Here is a 9316-nt window from a genome sequence, read left to right on the forward strand (position 1 = left end):
AATAGTAAAAGATTTTTAATGTCAGAGAAGACTTGAACATATTTGAATTCAATATGGAAGAAGTCAGAAGGGTAGAAGCTGAAAATCTAAGAAAGGAGATGATGGACATACAATTTGCTAGAGAAAACAAGAGGGAATGGGATCTAATGATCAAACAGAGTTGTTGATTTTGTTCTTTTCTTTGTGACATACTTGGAGTGGAGGAGAGAATGATGAATAATTGTAAAAAAGAAGATAGAATGAATTTAAATTATTGTTCCTAATTTTATTTATTTTAAATTATGTTCTAAGTTGAGAGAGGAGAGGATAAATTATGGAATGCTTGAAGAACTAAGAAGGTCCCAGTGAGGTTGAATGTGATGAATTTTATATGTACCTAGTCAGCACAGTCATGGGATTTCCTCCTTTTGCTATCAACTGCAAATGAACAGAAGTGGAAGCTGAAGGAATATATTATTCAAAGGCTAAAGTTTTGCAAGTGATAAACAGCAATAGGAAATGGAGGCATGGGAATTTGAGAGTAAATTATAATGTAGAGCTGAAAAGGCTAAACATTGGTTCTTTATACATACAGTATGGATTTCAAATGACTAATTCTTGGCACTTAATTGTTATTTAATAAAAAACATTGACTTTTGGGGACTTAAAGATGAAAATCCTCTAGAAAGTTTGATGATTCCTTTCTAACTTTTGTTCAAGCAGTAGTGTTTCTTTACTTTCTTAAAATATCGTTCTTATTTCATTCACTCTTCCCTTTGAATTGAGTTGCTAAAATTGTCCCACTCAAAGAAGATATTTCTTGAGATGAGAATGGGAAATAATGGAGATGATTATTCTCATGGGCATTTATTCTTACTTTTATTACTTCCACTTCATTTTTACTTAGTTGGAATCAGATTATTGCCTCATAAAACAGGAAAATGATGCCCTTATTGCACTTACTTCACAACCGCTACAGACAGTGCAGTTAGAAATGGTCAGAGATCTGGATTTCAGCATTCTGTGAGGTCAGTAGCATACACTTTAAAATTAGAGAAAAACAAGCAATATAGGAAACTCTGCTGATATCACCTTGGCTTCATTACATTCTAATAGCAAAGCAGTTCAAAACTTGGCTTACTAAGATGAATTTTGTCATAAAAAAATACATTTGTGCTCCAATAACAGGATTTGTATTAAATTATCACAAGAGCTAGGAGTCTTAGAAGGTAGCTTAGTTTTAACCCACCATGGTATAGTAATAATTTTTTATCATCTGCATTTTAAAAATAAGTTATGAAATATAACTGGGTCAAATTATTTATCCAGTGTTTCAAAGAAAATTTAGATTAAAACTCTCCTCCATCTTTGAAATAACTATATGAAACTTCTTCTGACTGAAACTGACACAGAAGATATTTTAGATTTCTTTTTTTTTTCCTGGGACATTCTCTTATATAACTGGATGTTTAAGCAGCTGATGGCATAATTTGAGAATATTCTGAGTCCAATTGTAAATTCACTGGAGTGTTCTGGATCTTATTGCAGGAATATTAGCAGAGGGACATAATGAAATATGTATAGCACCTGCCTGAAACTACATTTAGCCCAGCAAATGCTATCTACTCCAAATTTCACTCATAAATGGAAATACAACTATATATATATATATGTACATATATACTAGCAAATATTAAATAAAATATTTTAATGAAAATAGATTACAAAAAGATAGAAATAATTTAAAGATTTTAAAATGTCTTTTAGTAAGCCCCATGGAACCTTTTTAATTTCAATATACATAGTATCTATTCTATAATTTCTATGTAATTTCTAAACAATATATAGTTTAAAGATATTTTCCTTTAAAGACATGTTCACACTTAAGATTAGAAACCTAAATTTTTATTAATTATTTGAACACAGTTCTGTCTTTTAGAATCTCTAGTTTCTTTCACATCTCACCACAGATATGATCAAAATACATAAAGCTTTCCTTGATGTCCCACAATTTCTATGTTGTCTCCTTTCTCTAATTAGTCCCTTTTTACTAAAGTGTTGTGTGACACATGATCTATAGTGGGAGACTTGTAGTCAAAAAGACATGAAGTAGAATCAGGAATAAATATGTTCTTCTTTCTTTAGTATTTAAAGCTCTTCTCAAAATGTCCCTTTCCTTTCTATGTTAGGTAAGTAGGAAACCAGGCATTGCATTGGATAGATCTCAGTAAAACCTGAGTCCAAATAAAGTTTAAGAAACTGAAACTGGGAAAACTATTTAACCTCTGTCTCCTTCAGTTTTCTTATCTGTAAACACCTACCTGACAGGGTTGTTGTGATGATCAAGTGAGAAAATATAGATACAATGTTTTTCAAAAACTTAAAGTACTATTATTGACTTTAGTATTATCATCATCATTATTTTGTTGATCTCTCCCAGATGAAATTTCTCCCCTCCTCAGCCCTATGCCTTCATAGATTTTAAGATCATTAAGGACCAAAATATGCTTCCTTTTTTTTTGGTCTTCCTTTCAGTAAATACCACAATATTTTGCATACAATACACTCAATAATTTATTCCATTCACTCCAAGAATGTTTTTAATGATGCTCCCTGTTCTTTCTCTGATTCTCATTCCTATAATATCTTCTCTTCCATCCCTCCCTCCCACCCCAAAATATCTGAGTAAATCGACTGCAAAGCTCCAGGGGTCATTTGGCTCATGCAATGTGTCACAAAACTGTCATTTTCTATGAAGGTTCAGAGCAGTTTCAGTACTTTAGTGGCCTTGCACACAAACCTAACACTCCATATATATTTGTTAACTGATTGATTGCATTTTTCCTTTTAGTAACTGTCACTGCAATATCCATATACTTTATCTGGTGAAAGATAAGAGAGGTGCCAAGTTTCTGAATTATATGGAAGGCCGGATGAGATGAATTACAGTTATTTTTAAAAATAAAATGAATATATTTTATTAATGCTTCAAAATTCAAGTAAATGTGAAATAAACCACTATTCTACAATGATATGCCTTATGAAATAATGCAACAAAATACGAACACTGATGCATACATGTTTCTTTTCATAGCAAAAATCCTATTTGCCACTACTAGTGTTCTCGTTTTTATTTTGTGTTTTCTTTCCCTTTAGGCTTGATTTTGGAATTTTTGAAGCGTGCTTTTTTTATTCCTATTCAACTTTACATTATCTTACTATCTAAACTCTTATGCATATGAAGGAGTTTTCTCCTCAGTATTATTCTAAATCTCTCTCTGAGATGTTCAAATATAACAATAACTCAGGCATACAGATCCTATATATTTATCTTCTACTCATCACAGTAGAGGATATTATTGTTGTATCTTCCTGAATTTTAATTTAGAAGTGTTATAACTGCCAGCTATTTTCTTGCTGAATTTTGAAAATAATTTTTAGATATAATTTTGAAAGTATCCTTGAAATTTTACCAGAAAACCTTAAAAATTTTTAATTTAAAAGCCTTTAAAATTTTAAAATCAGTTTTATTTTTATATCAGAATTAATAGCTGTGTGTAAGGTCTGCTGTCTTTAGGACCTCTAAAATGGTTAAATAAATGTTGAGTATTTTAAATAGATATAGCATCTACAGCTTCTTTCTAATGTGAGTTGAAGTAAATTAACCTAATTCTAAAATACTCTGTGGGTGAAAAAAAAAACCCACCTAAAATGATAGTTTTGTAGCTCCTACAAATGTGTTCCTATGGCAGATCCTTTTAAAATCTAGTATCACTTGATTCAGAAACACCACTACTGGGACTGTATCCCAAAGAGATAAAAAAAAAATGAAGAGAAAGAACTTACTTGCAAAAATATATAGAGAGAAGTCCTTTTTCTGTTGTGTCAAAAAATTGAAAACCAAAGGCATGGCTGAACAAGTCGTGGTATAGGATTGTAACAGCTGTTCTTCCCTTTCAGAACTGATTCCACTGAGAGTAAGGTTTAAATATTACCTATTACCACTCTTTTCTTCTCCTTCTTATCCCACCCTATGCACCTCTTTATGTGGTAAAATTTATCATATTTTACTTCTTCCTTCAAGTTTCTCTTTGTACCATCCTCTTTTTTGTTCCCCCACTTAGTTTTTTAAAATGTCATCTTAAACATCTTAATAACACAATCTCTGCCTATGAATATTTCTTCTACCTACTCTTATAATGAAAACAATTTTTAAGTTACAGATATCATCCTTCTTTGAGGGACTATCATCAATTTGACCCTATCAAAGCCCTTAATTTTTTTCCCTCTTTCTTTCTTACCTTACTCTAGAAGGAGAATTAGAAGGATTTATTAGAAGACAAATAATAAGGTGTACACAGGTGAATAACAGATACTAGTAGAGCTTTCTTTTTTCTTACTCTCAGAATATTGGTTTTGTTTGTGCCTAATATTTTCAGTTTCACATAATGAAAATGATCATTTGTATCTTTTGTATTTTCCTTTATCCCTTTCTTGTTAAGCATTTTTCCCACCTTCATAATTTTGAAAGATACATCTATTCATTTCCTTTAAATGTTATTATTTTTATAGAATGACCTTCTATATTAATAAGAATGTCCATTTGGAAATTTTATGGAATGTAGTATAAGGTACAAATCTAGATCCTCTTTTTGTTATTCCTTTTCTTACAATTTTTCAAGCATTTCATGACAGAGTGTCTTTCCTGAATTACTTCATGTTCTTAGGTTTGTTGAATCCTTGTTTATTGTTTTTTAATTTTGTTTGTTGATTCTTATTTACCTTATCTCACTATGCTATGTTGCATAATCTTGTTTTTAACTCTGATTTGTACTTAGTAAGAATATCATATGATGATATAGAAAGAACAACATTGGAAAGCGGGAGGGGAGAGACTTTAGTTCAAATATCAGCTTTAACACTAACAAGTACATCAAGATTCAAAATGGTGATTTCTAATCAAATTAGCTGATAAATTTGAAGTTATATCTAGCATATTATCCTTACTGAGTGCCATATTTTAAGGGAAGTATTAAAAAACTAAAGTTTGTTTATAGGAGAGCAAACAAGAGGATGAGGAATCTAGAAAATATATCATATTGGGAATAGATGAAAAATGAAAATGCTCATCCTAAAGAAAGAAGGGCTAGATAGATCATATGATAGACATTTTAAAATATTTCAGGGACTATCATCTTCAAAATTTGACTTCTTTTTCCATTAGATTCAAAGTGCTAGGGTGAGTGTGTAAAACTTAAAAGAGGCATATTTCAGTTAAGAAAGTTCTTTTACAGTTAACCAGTGCTGTCTACCAATGAAAGGAACTTTTTAAAAAAAGAGTGAATCCTCCCATCACTTGAATTATTTCATAGCATTGATGAATGACCATCATTGTCAGAGGCTTTGTAAGTGATTTCTGAATTGAGAGTGTTTTAGATGGCCTCTAAGTTTACATTCAAATTTTATATTCAAGAATTCTAGTACATGCAAGTTATTCAAGTAAATGTTATATTATAAAAATGCTTTTGGTTATTTGACAGAAATAACAGAATGATTGATGATATTTCCACCCACACAATGCACAAATACCACCTGTTTTCAAAGCTAAATTTATTAGTCTATGTTCCAAAAATATTAACGATAGAAAGAGGCTATCAGAATATTTTTACATGAATATTTGTTCATCCCATTAACAAGCCACTTTTTTTGAAAATCTATTCTAAAATCATTCCACTTTCATCCAATACACCTGTTAATTCTATTTTTCTAGACAAACTGTCAGGTGTAGTCATTAGGGAAAGAAAGTTGGCCCATGTCCATAGTAATCATTGTTCTGCGTTAATTAATGAAGAAGCCAACATTGTTGTTTCATCAATATTATTAAGATTCATGAAATGTTTCTCTGTAGTCCATTCAGCAATTGACTTTTCACTACATAATTATAGAAGGAAACATTATGCTGTTGTAGAGATTCATTGGATAAAAGAATGAGGCTCTTGCTGATTCCAAGTAATTATATTAGCAAAATATCACTGAAATGCAGGTTCAATGCTTTATTCCCCCCCTCCTACTTTTCCTGAAAACTTGTTTTCTTTGTAGAAGCAACAAGCAATACTTGTAATAGTTTATCCAATTATTTTATAGTTTAGAGGCACATGCTCATATAATCAATAGATTTTCATTTTTCCAACATTAACTTGATCATTTAAGAAAAAAATGAAGGAAGTATCATTCTTCTGATTTATGACTATGATGTTATTCAACCATAAGCATAAAAAACTTTAATCTCCTTATTAGGAAGGAGATTGTAAATCAGAGAGGAATACCAAATGTGTAATTTTGATAGATTAAGCAGGATTAATACCCAGTCATGGAAGACACAACATGTTTACACATTTAGCTCTTCATTTACACTAAAATTTGGCTTTATCTCATATTCTTTCAACTTGTCAGTCACAGAACTTTTCCAAACTAGACCATGAACTGAATAGGAAAAACAAAAACAAAAACTGAGAAAAATAAAACCAAACCCTCCTGTTTCAAGTGTGGGGAAAATTGCTGTACTAGACTTTGTTATTCAGTCATGTATATGCTATGTACCTATTGGGGATTTTCTTGACAAAGATATTGTAGTGGTTTGCCATTTCATTATCCAGATTTTATAGATAAGAAATCTGAGGCAAATGGGATTAAATGACTTGCCCAGGGTCAAAAAAATAGTTGTATGGTCTGATTTGGACTGAGATCTTTTTGACTGTAGGCTAGTACTCTATGACACTTAACTACTCTGTACATTTTTGATTGAAGTTACATATTATAGTACATGTCCATTTGTACTAGACTGTTTTCTGAGAGGAAAGAAAATACATATCTTAAAAATTGACCTAAGTTTTCCTAGTGGCTCTCATGATGCTCAGTATTAAATAATCTATTGTTTATCCATAGATTAAAATATTTCTCTGCTAGAATCTCAGTGAATTAAAGCATGAAGAATCAGAGATTGAGGGGTATATGCCTTGAAATTTCAGAATATTTTGGGAGATAAGAAACTTTAGTGCCAAGTTAATATCACTGTAAGTTTGTAGCAATAAAGATTCCCATAACCTTCTAAACTCTTATCCTTTCCATCTACATGGCAGTTGAACATTTTTTAATTTTTTATCTCCCTCAGATAGTATATGAGTTTCTTCTGAGAAATTTTATTTTTTTATCCTCAATACTTGACACATGGTTAGCTCTTAACAAATCATTTTGTATATAGGATGTCAATATTGATGATTTTTTAAATTTTTTGAAAATAGCATTGTATACACAAAGGTATGCTAGGAAATGCTTAACAGGGCTTTCTGAAGAAAAATAATATTATTCCTGTCATCATTTTAAGTTTCATCTATATTATTATTTTCTCAATCATTCTCTTAAATGTAGACAATAAAAAAACAAAAATTCAAATTGTGATTTGTAGTGTTTTCTGATTTCCAAAGTACAAGTATTTACACTGAAAATTTAATAATTAGCTATTTTCAACTAGTTCATGCTGGCTCTATTATACCCCTGTTAGTCATAAAGCTTTTCCTTAGCCTTTTCCTACAGCATCCTAAATACATTTCATCACCTCATTGGTAGAGAAGTTGATGAAATCACATCATTGAAATGATTAAATTGAGCATGAATTCTGCTAGTCAGCAAACATTTATTTATCATCTCTATTTATTCAGCCATGCAGGATGATAATCACTAGTAATATAAATACAAAAAAAGGAAAAGAAAAAGAAAGGAAAGAAAGACAATCCCAGCCTTGGAAGACTTTACAATTTAATGAGAAGGAAATCATAGAGGAGGAAGATACAACACATAAAGGAGCTGAAAAGAAGAAAAAGTTATCTAATATGAGAGCAATGTGAACAAATCCTTCAGAGATGTCCCAAAGTAGTGCAGCCAGTAGAGAAATAATATATCTTAGCTGAACTCTTTACTTAAATGGAGATTTAGAGTTCATGGCTCCACCCTCCAATCAGAAATTCAGACAGGCTGATGGGACCTTCCTGGAAGATGAGGTGTTTGTTTGTTTTACCATTAATGAAATTCCTGAGGCATGGTGGAGAAGTCAGAGGAATCCCAAATTAGTGCAGCCAGATGAGAAATGAGGAGAAAGAATTAATCTGATTATATTAATGCAGAATTAGTAGTGACTGAAATTTGTTTTCCTTATCAAAATATGTTGTCTGATGTTTCACAGGAGAAATTTATACTAAAATAGTAATCTTTATTTTCTTCATATATTTATATTTGAGAAGTATGAACAAAGATGGAGCTAAATCATTTATTACAATCATTTTTCCTATTTTCTGTTTTCAACACCATTAGCAAAATAGTAATCTAAAAGCTTTTATACATATACATATATCTCAAGATAAGTCAAGTTAAGTGTTTACAACATGCAAAGTATTACACAGGATAAATGGAGAGTATTTATGTTTGTTTGATTATTTTCATTTCGTGACAGAGTGTGAGAGAAAAAAACAGAAAGCTTCCTCTGTGGAAATTTCCTATACCAATAGACAATGGCAATAAATACACAACTTTTAATCTTTGAGATCTGCATGTTGTAGGGAAAATATTGAAACATAATTAATTCTCTTCCCTTTTTCTTATTCTATAAATAAAATAATTTTTTTACAATATTACTCTGAATTCTCTTAGATCTCTGCTGAATAATAACCTCATGAATATTTTTATCCATATCATAAGAGCACAGTCTTGGACTGTAAATGTTTGTAATGCTTTTATAAAAGCCTTAACTAGTAGGTAAAAGGAATATTTAAAAATTAAAATTAAGAAATGTTATTTTTAATTCTCTGTAGTGAACTCTATTCACTATTATAATATTCACTATTATAGTAATCAGAAGAATAATTAGCAGGGTGAGGGTGGAACACTAAATAATCTAAGATGGCATGGGGGATGGGAAAGAAGGGGTGAATATCAGGGGACACCAAGAGAAACTTGAGTGAATAAGAAAATAGAATATTCTATTACAAAGAGGGCATGGGAGTGAGAGGGGACAAATACTATTATAAGAAGGAGAGGAAGAGAATATAAAGAGGTAATAATCAAACCTTACTCTCAGTGTAATCAACCCGGAGAGGGAAGAGTAGCTATACTATCCATTGGGAAATAAAATTCTTATCTAACCCTTCTGAGAAAGTTAGAAGGGATAAACCAAGGGGAGCAGGGGAGTGGGGAGGACCAAAAAAAGGGAGAAGGGGGAGGGAATTGATAAGGCCTTTAAAACAAAAAGAGGGGGGAAATAAGGGAGGGGGTAGAAAGGGAAGTC

Source organism: Gracilinanus agilis, chromosome 1 (assembly GCF_016433145.1).
Source record: "Gracilinanus agilis isolate LMUSP501 chromosome 1, AgileGrace, whole genome shotgun sequence".
Taxonomy (NCBI): Eukaryota; Metazoa; Chordata; class Mammalia; order Didelphimorphia; family Didelphidae; genus Gracilinanus; species Gracilinanus agilis.